The 15763-nt window shown below is 43.8% G+C and overlaps 1 pseudogene; it reads right to left on the minus strand.

The window, feature by feature from the left end:
* Nucleotides 1-2803: 2803 nt before the first annotated feature.
* Nucleotides 2804-15763, minus strand: part of LOC130149765 (leucine-rich repeat protein 1-like) — a 48474-nt pseudogene continuing 35514 nt past the window's right edge.

The following is a 15763-nucleotide window of genomic DNA, read 5'->3' on the forward strand; positions in this document are numbered from 1 at the left end:
GCCAGCTCTAAGATGGACCCACCACTGGCCAAGGCTGAGCCCATCAGTGGTGATGGTAGTGCCTCTGGGATAATGTATTTAAGAAGGGGAAAAAAAACCCTGCACAGGTGCAGCCAGGAGAGAGGAGTGAGGCTATGTGAGAGCAGCAGCGCTGCAGACACCCAGGTCAGTGCAGGAGGCAGCAGGGGCTCCAGGTGCCAGAGCAGATTCCCCTGCAGCCCACGGTGAAGCCTGTGGTGGGGCAGGCTGTGCCCCTCAGCCATGGAGCTCCATGGTGCAGCAGATCCCCACCTGCAGCCCATGGAGGTCCATGGCAGAACAGATCCCCACCTGCAGCCCGTGGGTACCCCACACCGGAGCAGGTGGATGCCCAGAGGGGGCTGTGACCCATGGGAAGCCCAGGCTGGAGCCAGCTCCTGGCAGGACCTGTGGCCCCGTGGGCAGAGGAGCCCCAGCTGGGGCAGGTTTGCTGGCCGGGCTGGTGACCCCGCGGGGGACACAGGCTGGAGCCGTCCATTCCTGAAGGAATCCATCCCGTGGGAGGGACCTACACTGGAGCAGTTCATGAAGAACTGCAGCCTGTGGGAAGGGCTCATGTTGGAGAAGTTCATGGAGAACTGTCTCCTGTGGGAGGGACCCCACACTGGAGCAGGGGAAGAGTGTGAGGAGGAAGGAGCGGCAGAGATAGCTTGTGATGAACGACCATGAGCCCCTTTCCCTGTCGCCCTGTGCCGTTTGATGGGAGGAGGTAGGGAACTCAGGAATTAGATTTACCCCAGCAAGAAGGGAGGGGTAGGGGAAAGTGATTTTTTGATTTAAATGGTAATAAATGGAACTAATTTCCCCAAGTCTAGTCTATTTTGTCTGTGACAGTAATCAGTGAGTGATCTCTCCCTGTCCTTATCTCAACCCACAAGCTTTTTGTTGTATTTCCTGTCCCCTGTCTGGTTGAGGAGGGGAGTGATAAGACAGCTTTGGTGGGCACCGGGGAGTATCTGGGGAAGCATGAAATAAATCTCACATGTTGGAGAAGGGGAATTTCCAAAGAACAGTTTTCCTCCCGCTCACCGTTACAAGAAAGGTGGCTTTGCACCTTCCCCAGCTGCAGCTGTAGGCTAAAAGCTGCTGCTGAAGTCACGGAAGACAAGATTATGTATGACAAGGGTGTCAATGGTTTGTATAGCTTGAAAAGTGCAGTGCAGAGCTTCAAGGAGTAGAACTGAACACAGAAAACAACAGCAGAAGCTTCACGGGGTTTGTAATTCCTGGAAGTTTTCCAGTGGATCCTTTTGCATTTTAGCTTCATTAGCTTTTAAAGCTAATTTTCCATTAACCTGCAGGATAAATACAGGCTCAGAAAGTCAGTTCTCCTGGTCCATGTTTGTGATAGTCTTATATCTCAGTAGATTACAAAAATGCCCTTTTCTGGTTTTCTCTGTGGAAAACTTTGGGAGTGATTACAGTCCAGCAGCAATCGCTCTTCCTTCTCCAACACATCTGGAGATCAGTCATGACCTCTAAGCACCCGTATTCTGCAAAACTAACAGTAAAATCATGGCTTCTCAAGCTGAACATTAGTATTTTAGGGCAGGGCTGGTAATGTATTTGCTCAATGCTTCTGTTGAGAACCTCTGTTGTAAACTGCTGACGGCTGTGCCAGATATACCCATCAGGCATGAAATTTTTCATGTTGAGTGTCTGTCTGAAGCAGATTTTTCATTTTTAAATTGTTGTCAAAGTAGTTCCACTGTTTTCAAGAATGGAGCCAGAGAGGAACATATTACTTTACCTGTGTTAAAACATCCTGGCGTATATTGTATACATACATATTGTATACTCGTGCAGATAAGGCACATGGATACCCAACACCGGCTTCACCAATGCATCCAGGAAGCCACACCAGTGTCTGGCACTTCAGGGTTCTTTTTCTGCTGGCAAATGCTAGAGTAACCCAGATATGTGCCAGCACAAAGCATCTCACCCCAGCTCTGCATACAAGTGAGAAGACATCAAACATGCTGCTGCCAGCTTTCCTGTTGGCTCAAGTGGCAGAGGTCCCTTCAGTTGAGCTCTCAGCTCCCCCCTGGAAGGTGTCCCAGAAACCATGCACAGCATAATTTGTGGCCTGGGGGCTGAATTCCTGTTTTTTGACCCCAGAAAATGACAAGCAGTTGCATTTTAAGAGTGCCAGGTTTGCAAAGGCAGTATAGCCTTGCTGCAGCCCCTTGCGACACTCTGATAGAGCCTTTAATTACATGGTCACGCAGTGTTTTTCCCCCACAGGACTCCTGTGTCTTTCAGGGCTCAGGATGGCTGGTGCTTTTCTAATGAGCAGCTGTTCAGTATTTGGTTTTCTCCTCCTTTCGCAGCGTGTGGTTCCACAGACATTATTCAAACCCTGCTATGAATGCAGAATTATTCATATTTTTTTTTTTAAGCTTTTCTTTTCACAGTGCTCCTTGCTTAATACCTCTGTGCTTCAGAAATGTAATTTTGCAAGACTCAGGTGAAAGGAAGAGAGGTGAAATAAAGAGTAAGGCAAAAAAAAGCATTCTAGTAATGTGAGTGGACTTGATTTCAGCTGTGTGCCTTGCAAAGTAAATATACAAATAAATCTAAACATTTAGCTGCTTATCTAATTGTAAGTCTGTGGCGGACAGCATGCACTATGGTGCATGTGCTGGCAGCAAGAGGGCTGCATGTGAGCGCGGCATTGATGGGTGAGCAGGGCTGTGCAGCCCCTGCCCTTCCCCTTGGATGGGGTGCCTGCTGCTCTGAAAGGTGAGGATGGGTGGCTTCCAACTCACTTTGCCTGCTCATACACCTGGCACGTTTTAGCCAATTCCATATCTTCAGACGGATGAGAAGGAAGGAAGTGACAACCATAATACATTCAGTAATCTACGGCTGCTCTTGCAGTGCATGCTAATAAAGTCAATAGTATTTGAAGTTGTCTGCTGGGAACACTCGGATTAGGCTGTTCAAAACAGGCTGTTTAACCTAATCTACTCATTGTCACCGAGCTTTAAGATTAACAAGTTCTCGCAGTTCACAAAACCGAATTGGAAGTGTTTTGATTTTGTTTTGGCTGAGGTCCAAGAACTGTTTGAAGGGTGGAGTTGCGGAGAGGAATACTGACCGACTCCACATGACTGCTGTGCAAATTAAGCTCCTGAAGGTAGATCAGGTCACCAGCAGTAGCTGGCAATTGCTCAATAGGCTTATGACTTAGGTCTGTCTTTCAGAGTTCCTTCAAACAGAGCAAACACATGTCGATTCAAGCAAGTTTGCAGTATGAGGCTGCAGACACAAGTTTTCATGCATTCACTCACTTGGTCTCCACAGATAAGATTTGCCTTCAGGAATTCCAGGTCCCTGAAACCAGGGAGAAAGTCTAGAGCAAGAAAGACTTATGCTTGGTGGGGGAGGATCAGGTTAGGGAACATTTAAACCAGCTGGACACATAGAAGTCTATAGGACCTGACAGATACAGTCCTAAGTGCTGAGAGAGCTGCCAATGCCATTGTAAGGCCACTCTTGATCATCATTGAATTGTCACAATGATTGGGGGGGGGGGGGGGGCGGTTCTAAGGACTGGAAGAAAAAAAATGTCCTGCCTTCTTCAAGAAGGGCAAGAAGGAAGATGCAGGGAATTACAAGTCAGTCAGCCTTGCCTTGATCCCTGGTAAGGTGATGGAGCAAATCCTTCTGCGAATGAATTCTAAATGTATGGAGGGCAAGAAGTCGTCTGGGAGTAGTGAGCATGAATTTACCAAGGGAAGATCACGCCTGGCCAGCCCAGTAGCCTTTACAGTGGATGAGCAGAACACAGTATGTTGTTTATATTGACTTTAGCAAGGCTTTCAACACGGTCTCCCAAAGTATCCTCACAGACAAATTGAGGAAGTACAGGCTACATAAAAGGACAGTGATGAGGGGATGGAACCAGACAGTTTTCACAGGCCAGTTCCAGCCTCAGCTATTCCATGGTTCTGAAACAGGCATGGGCTTTGGTCACCCAATTTAATACAAGTGATTATATTTGCTTTTCAACAGGTACATTTTAAAATTTAAAATGCCTGTCTGAGTGCATCCAGGGTAGTTAGGTGAGTTGCCGCAGGTGCCACTAAATTTTGCTTTGAGAAGAGACTTTTGCCTTTGATGGAAATTATGAAAAAACCCTAAGTGAAAGATGAGAGTGGATAACACCATCAGTCACTGGCAGAGCAGCCTTCTTCCGCATCCAAGCCTAGCAGCTGCCTTTCAGGCTGCAGCACCTGGGCTCTTACTACCTTTGAAAAGCCAGGGTGGTGTCTGCATGCAAGCACCCTCCAGCCAGCTCCCGTGGGGACAGGTACAGCACAAAGCTGCTCCGAGCCCTGTGCTTCTCGATGCATGATGGCTGATGAGCTGCACGCAAGCTGGCAGCTGGGTCAGACCTGATCTCTCTTCATGTGCCATGCAGTCAGTGCTCTAGGTGAGTTCAAGAAAGATGGAGGTGTTCGCCTGTCCTGGGGGAGGCTGAGGGGCTTCCTGCTCCTGGCAGGCAGAGAAAGCCACAAACACACATCCACCCACAACATGGGGTGCAGCAGCTGGGAAGACGCTTGCTCAAGGGATCTTCCCCTGAGACTGAATTTTACCATGATCCATAAAGCATTGACGAAGAAGGTGAGATTAAAAAATTGCTGAAGAGGAATGGAAAACCCAGCTGGAGCTGAGAGGCAAAGGTCTGACCGGATATCTGCACCCCGGCACTGAACTGTTGGCTTTTCTCCCCAGCTGTGATAGAGAGATGTGAGCAGGAGCTTCACGGGATGATGGTTACTATGGCTACCCCCACACTGTCCATCCAGCCATCCATCTGCTTGGCTCACAGGGCTGGAAAAGATACACTGCTGCTTTTGAAAGCTGATGGTAATCTATCCTTGCCGGCTGGACAGGGATGATATCCTCCTCTGAGATCGGTTTTGCCCAGCATTTTTTAAGCTATGAAAACCATTCTAACAGCAAAGACAAAGGGGGTGTTGTTTCCTTTCAATAGTTCTCCTATTGTTACCAAAGAAGGGGTACAATGATAATGGAGAGGTACCAGTAGGCCCCCAGCACATTGAAACATCCACCATCTTCAGTGGGAATTTAACCCTTCAGATTTACTCGGGAGATTGTGTACTCCTGCCAGTATATCGTAGTGCTGGTTTGATACTTTAACAGAGAACAGGGAATGGAAGTCGGAAATGCAGAAGCTGCTGTCTGTGGTTGTTTGCTCATGAGCCTTTTGGATGGCCATATACAGAAACTGCGGGATAAGCATACAGGCACTGCGCAACAGACTGGGTTTCTTCCTGCTGTAAAGTACCTGTGCTGCTCTGCATAGGGGTTTTTTTGCTGGCAAGTGGAATGTATGGGAAAAAGCACCACATACTGTGAATGACAGTATCAAGCACCAATCTTGCAGTAGATGTTTTAGAAAAGCTGAGCTAAGAAAACTTTTTTGAAATACATTTGTTTAATTTTTAAAAAGAAAAAAAATCTCTTTGCTGGAGAGAAGATCAGATAGAGAGAGTTTACATCTTCTTCCACTTTAGTGATCCTCTGTGTGAGGATGGTCTTTCATTTAGAGACTGGTCTGGGGTAAAAAAGATTCTGCCAAATGTTAATTCTCTTGCTTCTGGGCAGTTTCTTCATCGTCATCATTAAATGCTACTGTAATTGTCCCGTTAACTGTTTTATATGCCTATTCCTCTTTGGAAAAGTCCTGCAAAAGCAGAATTCTTGATGGACACACATGTGACATCTGTGGACTATATGAGATTTTTTTATATTGCGTTATGCAGGCAAATATGAAAAGCACAAATATCTATACAGTGCAGGCTTATTGCATGCATATTGTATACATCCTTTTGAGTTCTGTGCTTTGAATACAGCGTGCAGTTTTGTTTACCTCTTGGAACATCACTGGTGTTGAACGCAGCAGTGGCTTTCTCCTCCTGTTGTTGCTGTGCATTGGGATGGCTGGGAGGTCCAGGAAGCTGAAATCAGTTTCCCCGTTTCCCCTGTTAGCTGTGTCACATGGAAGGAGCGATCATTTCATAAGTCAGTAATTCATCTTATCATTCTCCTTCCTGCCAGCTTTATCTAAACCCTCTGTTTTACAGAAAAATGGAGTCTGTTACACTAGCAAGACAGGCTCTCCAGCCCTGACTGACAAAGGTGTATACTATGGGACTTACAAATTATTTTAGCTAGAAAGTCTTTGTTACCAAGGCAAGTAGGATGTAATGTGGTGACAGCAAACAACAACCCACATCCCATAGAAGTGTGCGTATGCATGTGTCCATTTAAGTATACATGTTAATTTCTGCTTCTCAGCATAAATCCATTAAAAAAAACTCAGTTCCCTTGCCTGATCTTTGGTGTAGCAGATGCTGGGCTGCAGGCAGTATTGCCTTTCTAGGGGAGGGTGGATTTGAGTTCCTAATCTTGCAGCCTTAGTCTGATTGTTTGGGGATGCTGAAGGGCAAAATGAACGGTGTGTCCTTCCTACAGCCCGTTTTCCATATTCCAAATTGCCTGTTGGCTTGTTCAGTATATATAAAGGGGTTAGAATACATTAACATTATTTTCAGATGTCTGATTTTTGACTTGGAAAATTGTTGGTTTCGGCTTCTCTGCCAGATGGCTGAGGAAAGAGCAGTCTGTGCTTTGTGCTAAATGTTTGTGTAAGAATCTGAGGAAGCGGAGTCCAATTAGCTTAAAAAGCCATTGTGGTCTTCCAAAATCTGGGAATGGTAAGTCAGTGAAACAGAATGAGCAATCACCTACCTAAAATAAATTAACTGCAGCTGTAAATCGGAACAGCTCAGTGAATGGTACCTAGCTGAGTCCACGAGCCTCAGAAGCGATTAGCCATCACGGATGACAGAAATGAAGCACCGTTCTGACCGATGTTAGGCGTCCTGACTCCATCATCTGTATGGGAAAGATTATAGCATGCCTTCAGGAAATCCACTATCTCCCACATGTATCTAACCTTTGCCCTGGAAAATGTTGGGAAAAATCAACAGGACAAGGCATCCTGAACTGCAGATCCACATCCACTTGAATCCTAATCTAATCTGCTCAGGATATAAGAGCATGTTTTTGATCTGAAAATGTGATGCCCTTGACCAACATTTGTTCCACACTTTATGACCTCCTACAAAATTAATTTGTGATGATCAGGAGTGGATTTACTGGAGGGAGGATGGGGGTTGCACCCTATAATGCCTGTACACTGTGTGTAGTCTGGGCTCGCGTGGGGAGGGATGGGCTGGTAAAGGGCTGCTGGAGGAAGACTTTGCACTTTGGCCTTTCTGCCCCCCAAGACTCCCAAAGATGGACCTTCATCACTACTGGACCTTCATCACTACTCTGCCTCCAGAACAGGCAGAGGCTGCAGGGGTGGAGCTTTTGGAGAGATCCAGCCTGGAGAGAGGCACTGAGCAGGCGATGCCTCCAAGGGCAGTGTGATATTGCTGAGGGGTAGGTGTAGAGGTGTAGCCCCTTTGTGCTGAGGAGTAGGTATAGAGGATGTTGTCTCTCTACAGCAATCAGAACAGAATACCATGCCTGCATCCAGGCTTACAGCTACATCCAGCTCTGCAATAACATTTGGCTTTGTGGAGGTGAGCAAAATTTGTGTGCAGTGTCCCCCAAGCCTCTTCTTGCTGTTTCAGCTCAGAGGGTACAAAATCTGTTCCTCTCTACCTGTTCCAGATTTGTTTTCAACATTAGTACCACTTTGTCCCTTTACCTCCTCCCCAAATGTGATGGCTCTTGCCAGCCTCCCTCTGGACATTCATACTCACGTACACACCAAAGCTCAAAGCTTCACTGCAAACATTTCAGTGGAGGCATTGTTCTAGGGATATCCCATGGAGAATATATTTCTGTTGACCTTTAGCATATCTCACAAGTTTTCCTGGGTTTTGCAAAACGATGAAGGGAATGTGCTATGCACAGAACAACTTGAAACAATACAGTTGTCTCCTTTTTAAATGCAGGAAGTGAAAATGTGGTATTAACTCCCCTGCAATTGCCAGTGAAGGTAAGGATCATGTAACTGTGTTAGCTGGAATTTAACCACAGTTAATGGAAACATGTCTGTGCACTAGAAAAAATGCCATTAGATTTCCAATGACACGAGTAAATAGCATTGGGAGTGTCAAACCAACTGAAATGCAAATGCATTGGAGCAGTCATTGCATAGATGCGGAGGGAAAGAGGGGAGAGTTAACCAGGGGAGGGGATCGGGTACTCGGGTATGGTAGAGAAGAGCCACACAGGCATTTGGCTCCCCCATCCACACAGGCATTTGGCTCCCCATTCGGATCATGGCTGGAACAAGCTCTACTGAGAAAAAGTCCCTGCCCTGAGGGTCATTTAGAAAAGCCAGGAGAAACACAGTTGATGAGAAGGTTCATCACCACTTTGCTTTTAGGTTGGGCCTCCGGGGACACAGGTTAAATAACTTGCCCAGGGTAACAAATAAGCCTGTAGGAAAGCCCAGCCACCAAACCCCACAGCCCAGCACTGCAGCTCCTCCCATTCTGATCATACGTGTGTGCCCCGTGCCTCTGCCAGCCCATGGTGCCTCAGCTGCCGCTGCTCCCCGCTCTTTGCTCTGGAAGGTCAATGAGCACAGGCAGCTCATAAATGGCTGTAATCTTTATTCTGCTAACCTGTGCCATTTTGAGGGGGAGGCAAGAGAGAAAATTAATATAACTTCTAAGTATTGCTTTTTTTTTGTTTTTGTTTACTCTCTGAAATACAAAATCTATAAGGAGAACACAACAAAGCCTTTGGGAAAAAAAATACATAATTTGCAGCATTTCTCAGGATGCTGGAATCCCTGGATGCCCAAAAGCTGTTGTCTGTAGGAGGAGTCCAAGATAGCACATTTTATCAAGCACATATTCTTCTGGTCTTGAATTCATCACTTAAATCCCTGATATTCTCCTCCTGGTGTGATTTATGCCCCCACACATCACTCTGAAATTTGGCATAGCGCTGCTTTACCTCCTGTGCAAGTTTTAGTCTCTCCTTTGATAAACATCATCCTCTGATTTATAAAAATCAACTTTAAAATAGACTTTGGGCCCTGTTTTTAGGCATTTCAAGGTCATATGTTTAATCCCCTTGGAAGCAGAGGGGATTACTCGTAAACGGAGACATCTGTCCATGTATGAGCAGCCACACCTGGCATCTTCAGACTGCCTCATGCCTGGGCCTCCATAGGGTTCTTGGATCATCTGCTCCATGGCCTCTCTCATGTTCCAGGCCCGATTTTTTTTCTTTTTTCTTTCTTCCTTTCCTTTTTTTTTTTTTTTGTTTGTTTGTTTGTTTTTGGTGTGGTTTTGTTTGTTTGTTTGTTTTGTTTTGTTTTAAGCTATTTTCAGAGCACATCTGCAAAGTCAGGCCTCACAGAAGACAACTAAGAATGATTCTGGCTGTGTCTTCCCACTTTGCCCATTTTTTTTTTTTTTTGCACAATTTTTTTATATTGGTTAAAGCAGTGTAGTGGGACATGTGAAGCTAAGGTATTCTGTCCCATTTGAAGCACAGGTCATCATCTGGTTGGCAGTCTGCCCTACACAAGGCTTTGGTGTGATTTTGAGGTGTGTTGTGCTGCACATCCCTGATCAGATCTCTTTTACTTCGAATGATTCACTGCGTTGTGGGCTTGATGCTGCCTTTCTCCTTCAGGTGCCAGCTGAGTTCCCCTGCATCGCTGTGGTGAGGGATGCTGCATTGGCTTTCACAGCACCAATGAAGCATAATCATGTGTTTCCAGAAGTGCCATCTCTCCCCATAGCCTCTGGCAGCCTGTCTGGCTTCATTGTCTTCTGCCAATCTCACTGATAGGTACTTCAGCCTTGCTGCGTGTTGTTGAGGAATACTTCACACCTTAGGGCTTTGAGGATGCCTGCCATGCAGTGGGGTGCCTTGAAATTAGGAAGTACAGTACTATAAGTGGCAACACTTAAACATCCCCTGAGACCTGTCTCTGGAGTTTTATTGCCTTTGAAAAATGTTCCCGTTGGTGGATACAGTATTGGCTCCTTCTTTTTCAGCATCTCACTGGAAGCGACATCTTGTCTCCAAAGCCCCATACTGTACCTGACAGTATGTACAATCTGTAATGTAAGGAAACTCTGAATCAGCCTCTTTAAGTGATGAGCTTACACCCTGGAGTACGACGAACACTTGAGCGCTGTTTGCTTGAATAGCTACTAAAGTTATTAATAGTCCTAAAAAACATCCTGGAAATTCTTTTCAGTCCATTCTTAGTACTTGTTGACCTCAAACTGACAACCACATGAAAAAATGTTGGGAGGGGAAGCACAGATTAATACAAGAAAATAGAAACCACATGGTGGAGGGAGGGAAGATCAACAAGGCAGTATTACTGAAACAGAGGGCTCCTCATTTCTCATCCCACCTCTTCTCCTCCTCAGCATTTTTGATGAGGGATTACTCTTTTCTAACTGTTGTTCTTTCCTATTCCTGTAAAAGGGTGAGTCTGTCCTGTTGGCTTGTCTTTCTGCAAGCAACAACCCAGCAGAGATTACATTTTTTATCATTAATTATTCCCACCGATAATTGGAACGAAGGCCTATATGACCCTTTTTGCTGTTCTTAGATGTCTCATCACCTCCGTTTTGCCTTTTTGGTAGGTTTCGGGGAGATTTGGGGGCACGTTGGTATCCTGAAGAACTGGGCCTGAATAGAGAGGCACATTGCATCTAATCCTGTTGAAAGACTTTGAAATGTTATTTTGCATTATGAAAGCCGCACATTTGTACTATAATTGAATAGTAATAATGATAGCTTAACTAATAAAGATGGGATTTCAAAACACATTTTTCTTTCACAGTTCAGCCTATAATTCTTAAATGGCTCCCTGCCAAAGTTTTGAAAGCCAAAGATTATTATTTGTCAGCTATTAAAAATTGTGTGTTAAAAGTCTAATCTCCTGTGTTTTGTGCTGTGTGTACTACAGAGCTAACAGGGCTACAGAAATATTGCTGCAGAAATATTGCTTTGGAGGCTTTGCACATATTGTGTAACTGTTGGGAGTTTGTTGGCCCTGGCCATAAAGAGGCTGGAAATGTTTATTTTAGCATGCATTTAGAATATGGTTTTCTGGCTGGGCAGCAGAGAGGCAGGTATAGCCCATATCCAGTGCAAGGAAGGACAGCTGAGCTGTTACCACCACATTATATGACATTAAGGTATAGCCCATACTGGAAAATTATAAAACTGCCCAATCCCCTGTGCAGTCCTCCCTCCTTTCAATGCTGCTGCCTCTTATTAGTGAATGGATCAAGCGAGTGTTATTAATTCCCTCATACTACTTTGTAGGTGCATCTTTAAATGAATGATGGGGCTCTGGTAGTGACCTCACCTTCTCGCAATAGTTTTCTTGCTTGCTTTCAGATGTATGAATCTGCTGATACAGCAGGCTGGTAATGGCCATTTTGATACTGCACTCACATATTTCAATAATTAGACATTTGATAGCGTTGCTTAACAGAAGCATGACTCTTATAGTCTGAGAATCCTCTGTTATCCTGTGTTGTCTTCATTTTACCCCTCCAGAGAGGCACAACAAACATGCCCTGCCACCTTTTCCACCTTGTCTTCAGTGTTTGGTAGTAATGCATGTGTCACCTCTATGCCTGCTCTTGTTGCACTCTCTAGCAGTATGCAGTCAGTGTACTTTTACACATTCCTGACTTACAGGGAAGTTTTATCATAATGATGTAATTTGTTTTGTCATGTGACCAAAAGAGGAACCTTTTGGGTTGTTAACTGATCGGTATTGACAGACTGGTCTTTCTGGAAAAATATTGCTCTGAGTTAACTAACTTTAAACCAGGGCAATTATATTGAACAGGTGAGGGAAAAGGTACCATTTCAGATTTGTTTAATGATTTTTTTCCACAATCAAACACACTGTTTGCATTACCTTAAAAATGTGAAAATAAATCATCTTTTTATCTTCCAGTGACTTCATGTTTTAACGGAAAGTATGGTCTTTATAAGAGATTCTTGATTTTTTTCATGGTTTTCTAATAAAACAAACAGAAAAAAAATATCTTTTCAGACCTCAGGTGGTCTCCCCCTGAACAATGGTGGTAGATGTTAAGTTTGGGATCACCAGGCACTTTAATGCAAAAACAGCCAAAGGCATTGGGTCTCCAGCCCTTAGCTCTGGTTTGCTTTGGATCTAGACACTCCTTCTATTTCTAAGTAGGTACTAGTTTACTATGTTGAAGTTGATTTTTTTCCTTAGGAAAATAAAAGGTATTTGACAATGACTCGTGATCTGTTGTATGGGATTGCTCTAGGTTAGGCTCTCTGCTGAAGAACAATTAATTATTACCATTCTATCCAGCAGAAGTTTTACAAGCACATAAATTGTCTAGGTATATCTGTGAGATGGTCTGGATTCCCTGGATAAGAATTTCAAAACTGGTGTTCACAGAGGTCATGGACCTGTTGGCTAATTGATAACTAGATGTCTCAGTGCCATAAGTAGCCTGGAAAGAAAATTCTGCAGAGAGATGTGCTAAAGGGCCTATCCATATACGTTTCTATGTCGTAAAATGTTGGAAGGATGCATTGGATCCCATCAATTTAATGAATAGTTTACAAAACCTCTGAATGTCTAAACAATTATCAGTTGCTTCATTTATTTAGACTCCTTGCTTCTACTTCTACAAATAAACTGTTATCCTCATTCCATTACTCTTCTTGCTACAGATTTAAAACTTTCATGTAGCTGGCAGCTCTTTTTTTGTTGAATCTTGGCTCCTGAGAGACAGATCTGGAACACATTTGCAGCAGGGAAATCCAGCAGGGAGAAATTTGGTAGCTTCACTGGAGCTACAGAGATCACAGACTTCTTTGAGGAGACCACTTTGCATGTAAATGCAGTTTGAACAAACCAAATGTGGGTAAATGAGTAGAGGAAGGGTTGTCCTAGCAGTGACGCATATTTCACCTTGTTGGAGTTTTGAAAACAGAAAATACTTTAAACAAACTGACTCTGTTCAATTGGCTTTTGTTATGTGTATTTTAAGTAAGCATGAAGACCAAGATCCCACAAGACTCCTAAGGATGACACTGATCACAGGTGTGACCAGTACCACTGGATTTGAGGGTTTTATTTCACATCTTTCGGCAAGGAGCTTCTACCTAGAGCAGGAGTTCTGTACATGGGAGACATGAGATTTAGCTTTGTGTTGCTGTATGCTTTGTACAGGCAACCAGTATGCACTTAGCCAGCTGCACATCTTTAGAAATTGTTTTAATTAATTGCATTGATCGCAAAGCACAGCGTGGGGCAGCGTGTGAGGATGTTTTTGTCTATAATGTTCTGCTAATTCATGATGGAGTTTGAAGAGTCATGTGTTGTTTTTTAAGTCTGCTCTGGAAATTCAGCCTCCAGTTTTGCTTTTTATCTCCTTTTCTCACTTGTTCTTGCCAATAAGGATTTTGGAGCCTGAATCACACTGACATGTACATCCCTGTGCCTGTATTGCCATTAAGGACACTGAAACTTAGGTGAGATGGGCTGTTGAATCAGGGAGCTCTCTAAAAGTACATGCCCATCTGAGCAATGTGAGAGGTGTCTAAAATTAGCATAAATATTTGAGACATCAGACCCAATTCAATCGTGATAGCAGTCTGTCAGATGACCCTGACCTTCGGGTGGAGGCTCAGTTTATCTTTGTGGCCTTGTATGAAGCCTGGAGTGACAAAATTGTGGGCAGGTTTATGGCTGTAAAGTATATTTGAAATTATGTTCTCTTGCTTCTTTTGCTAATTTCAAATATTCTTCAAGTGCACAGATTAAACTTCTTGTTTCTGTGAACCTGGCTTGTTTTAACTGAACTGGGTTAGGGACTGGTGCTCTGGTAACACCGAAGGAATGGCCGCCTTGGGCAAGAGGGCAGCAGTTACCGTCTGGGCCAGGCTGGGAAAGGCACAGCTGGACCTGGGAAAGGGCATCTGTCCAGTCACTGAACTAGCACTTCTGCTGCACGCTAATGAACTACAGGTAATTAGGGTGCTGTCATTAAAGACCTCTTAATCTGAGAGGGGAGCCAGCTTGTTTCTGAACAGATGAGGCCAGTGTGGCTTTGACCTGAAGTATCTCGCTGTTCACCCATGTGGTGTACCAAGACCCGCAGGTCATGTCCAGGGTACATTGAAATCCCCAGTAGCTGCTGTTACTCTGCCTTGGCTACTCTGATTGCATGTTTGCAGAGCATTTATGGCTGGTTTCATGCAATGACTGCTCATGGCTTATGCATAAGATTAACTTGCTTTTTCTTCTGGAATTTTTTAACTGCACAATCAAAACACTCTCCTCCTGGTAAAATCCATATGAAGGCTTGTGGGAAGAATTGGTATTCACTCTGCAAATACTGATGTTCAATTTAAACAGGTGTCAGACAAACTCATCTAAAGAAATTATGAAGCTTAATGGTGTCTTCATTCATCATTTGTCATTTATGTCATTCCATACAATGAAAAGGCATTGCTGACTCTTAACTGTCCTCAGGAACATTCTCCATTTGAAATTGCCTCAGAGGTGACAGAATATTATTTAACCAGAAATTTAAAAGCAATAAATAGTGCATATTCACGACTGCTGGGAAGACTGATGGGAAAAGATCTTGTTCTCTTTCAGACTGTAAACAAGAAGCAATAAATTCGCTGGACTGATCTCAGCAATAGGAAATAGATTACACTATCAATAGGAATAAACTTTGCTCTTATCTATGACTGCTCTTTGAAAGAATGGGCATGTTTAAAAAAAAAAAAGGAAAAACCTCAGAAGCCTGATGCCCATGGAAAAGGCTATGTACTTCCACTTAAAATATGCACAGAAAATTAGTAAAGGCAGGAAATAGGCAGGAAAAAAGATCTGAGGTGAAGTAAATGGTGACAGAGAGGCTCTTAGATTAATTAGCACCTTTAAAAACTACTCATTTCTGACCACACCAATGATGATATACCAAATAAAAAGCTTGAATTAAAAAATGTACAAAGCCAGACAAGTTGTTATGAGTAAAAGTAACCAGCTTTGCCAAACAGGCAGAATAATGTACCTTTATTACCGCTAATGCAAACACAGAAGAAATTTCCAAGTAATTGGTAGATAGTAAACAAGGTTCTCTAAACAGAGGACTACAAATAAAATAACACACTTCTATTTTTGCTCATCTGAAGCACTGAAAAATTATTAACTGGGTGGTGCAAGCCCATGAGATCTTACAAAGACAGTAAGAACTTTAATTGCTTTCTGGTATCTGGGGTCTTTTGTATAGTCCATGTTTTTGCAACTAAAAGGCTTGAAGGTTACTTTAGAGAAAGAAAGAAAGGAAAGGGAAAGGGAAAAGGAAAGGCAAAGGCAAAGGCAAAGGCAAAGGCAAAGGCAAAGGCAAAGGCAAAGGCAAATGCAAACGCAAACGCAAAAGAAGGACAAAGCAAAGTTTTTCCTGTAAACCGTGGTCTTCAGAGCTGAGGCTTCAGGAAAGTCATCAAAAAATGTGAAGCTTTCGATTAAAAAATACAAGTGCTAGGAATGTGTCCAATGCTTGAGCCAGCTGAAGGGAGCAGTTATGATGGCAACCCAGCTTATGTGAAGGATGTATAAGATGTCCAAACAGATAGGCAGTACAGGAATCACCATAAACGTTGCCAG

The sequence above is a fragment of the Falco biarmicus genome, chromosome 5, assembly GCF_023638135.1.
Source record: "Falco biarmicus isolate bFalBia1 chromosome 5, bFalBia1.pri, whole genome shotgun sequence".
NCBI classification, from domain to species: domain Eukaryota; kingdom Metazoa; phylum Chordata; class Aves; order Falconiformes; family Falconidae; genus Falco; species Falco biarmicus.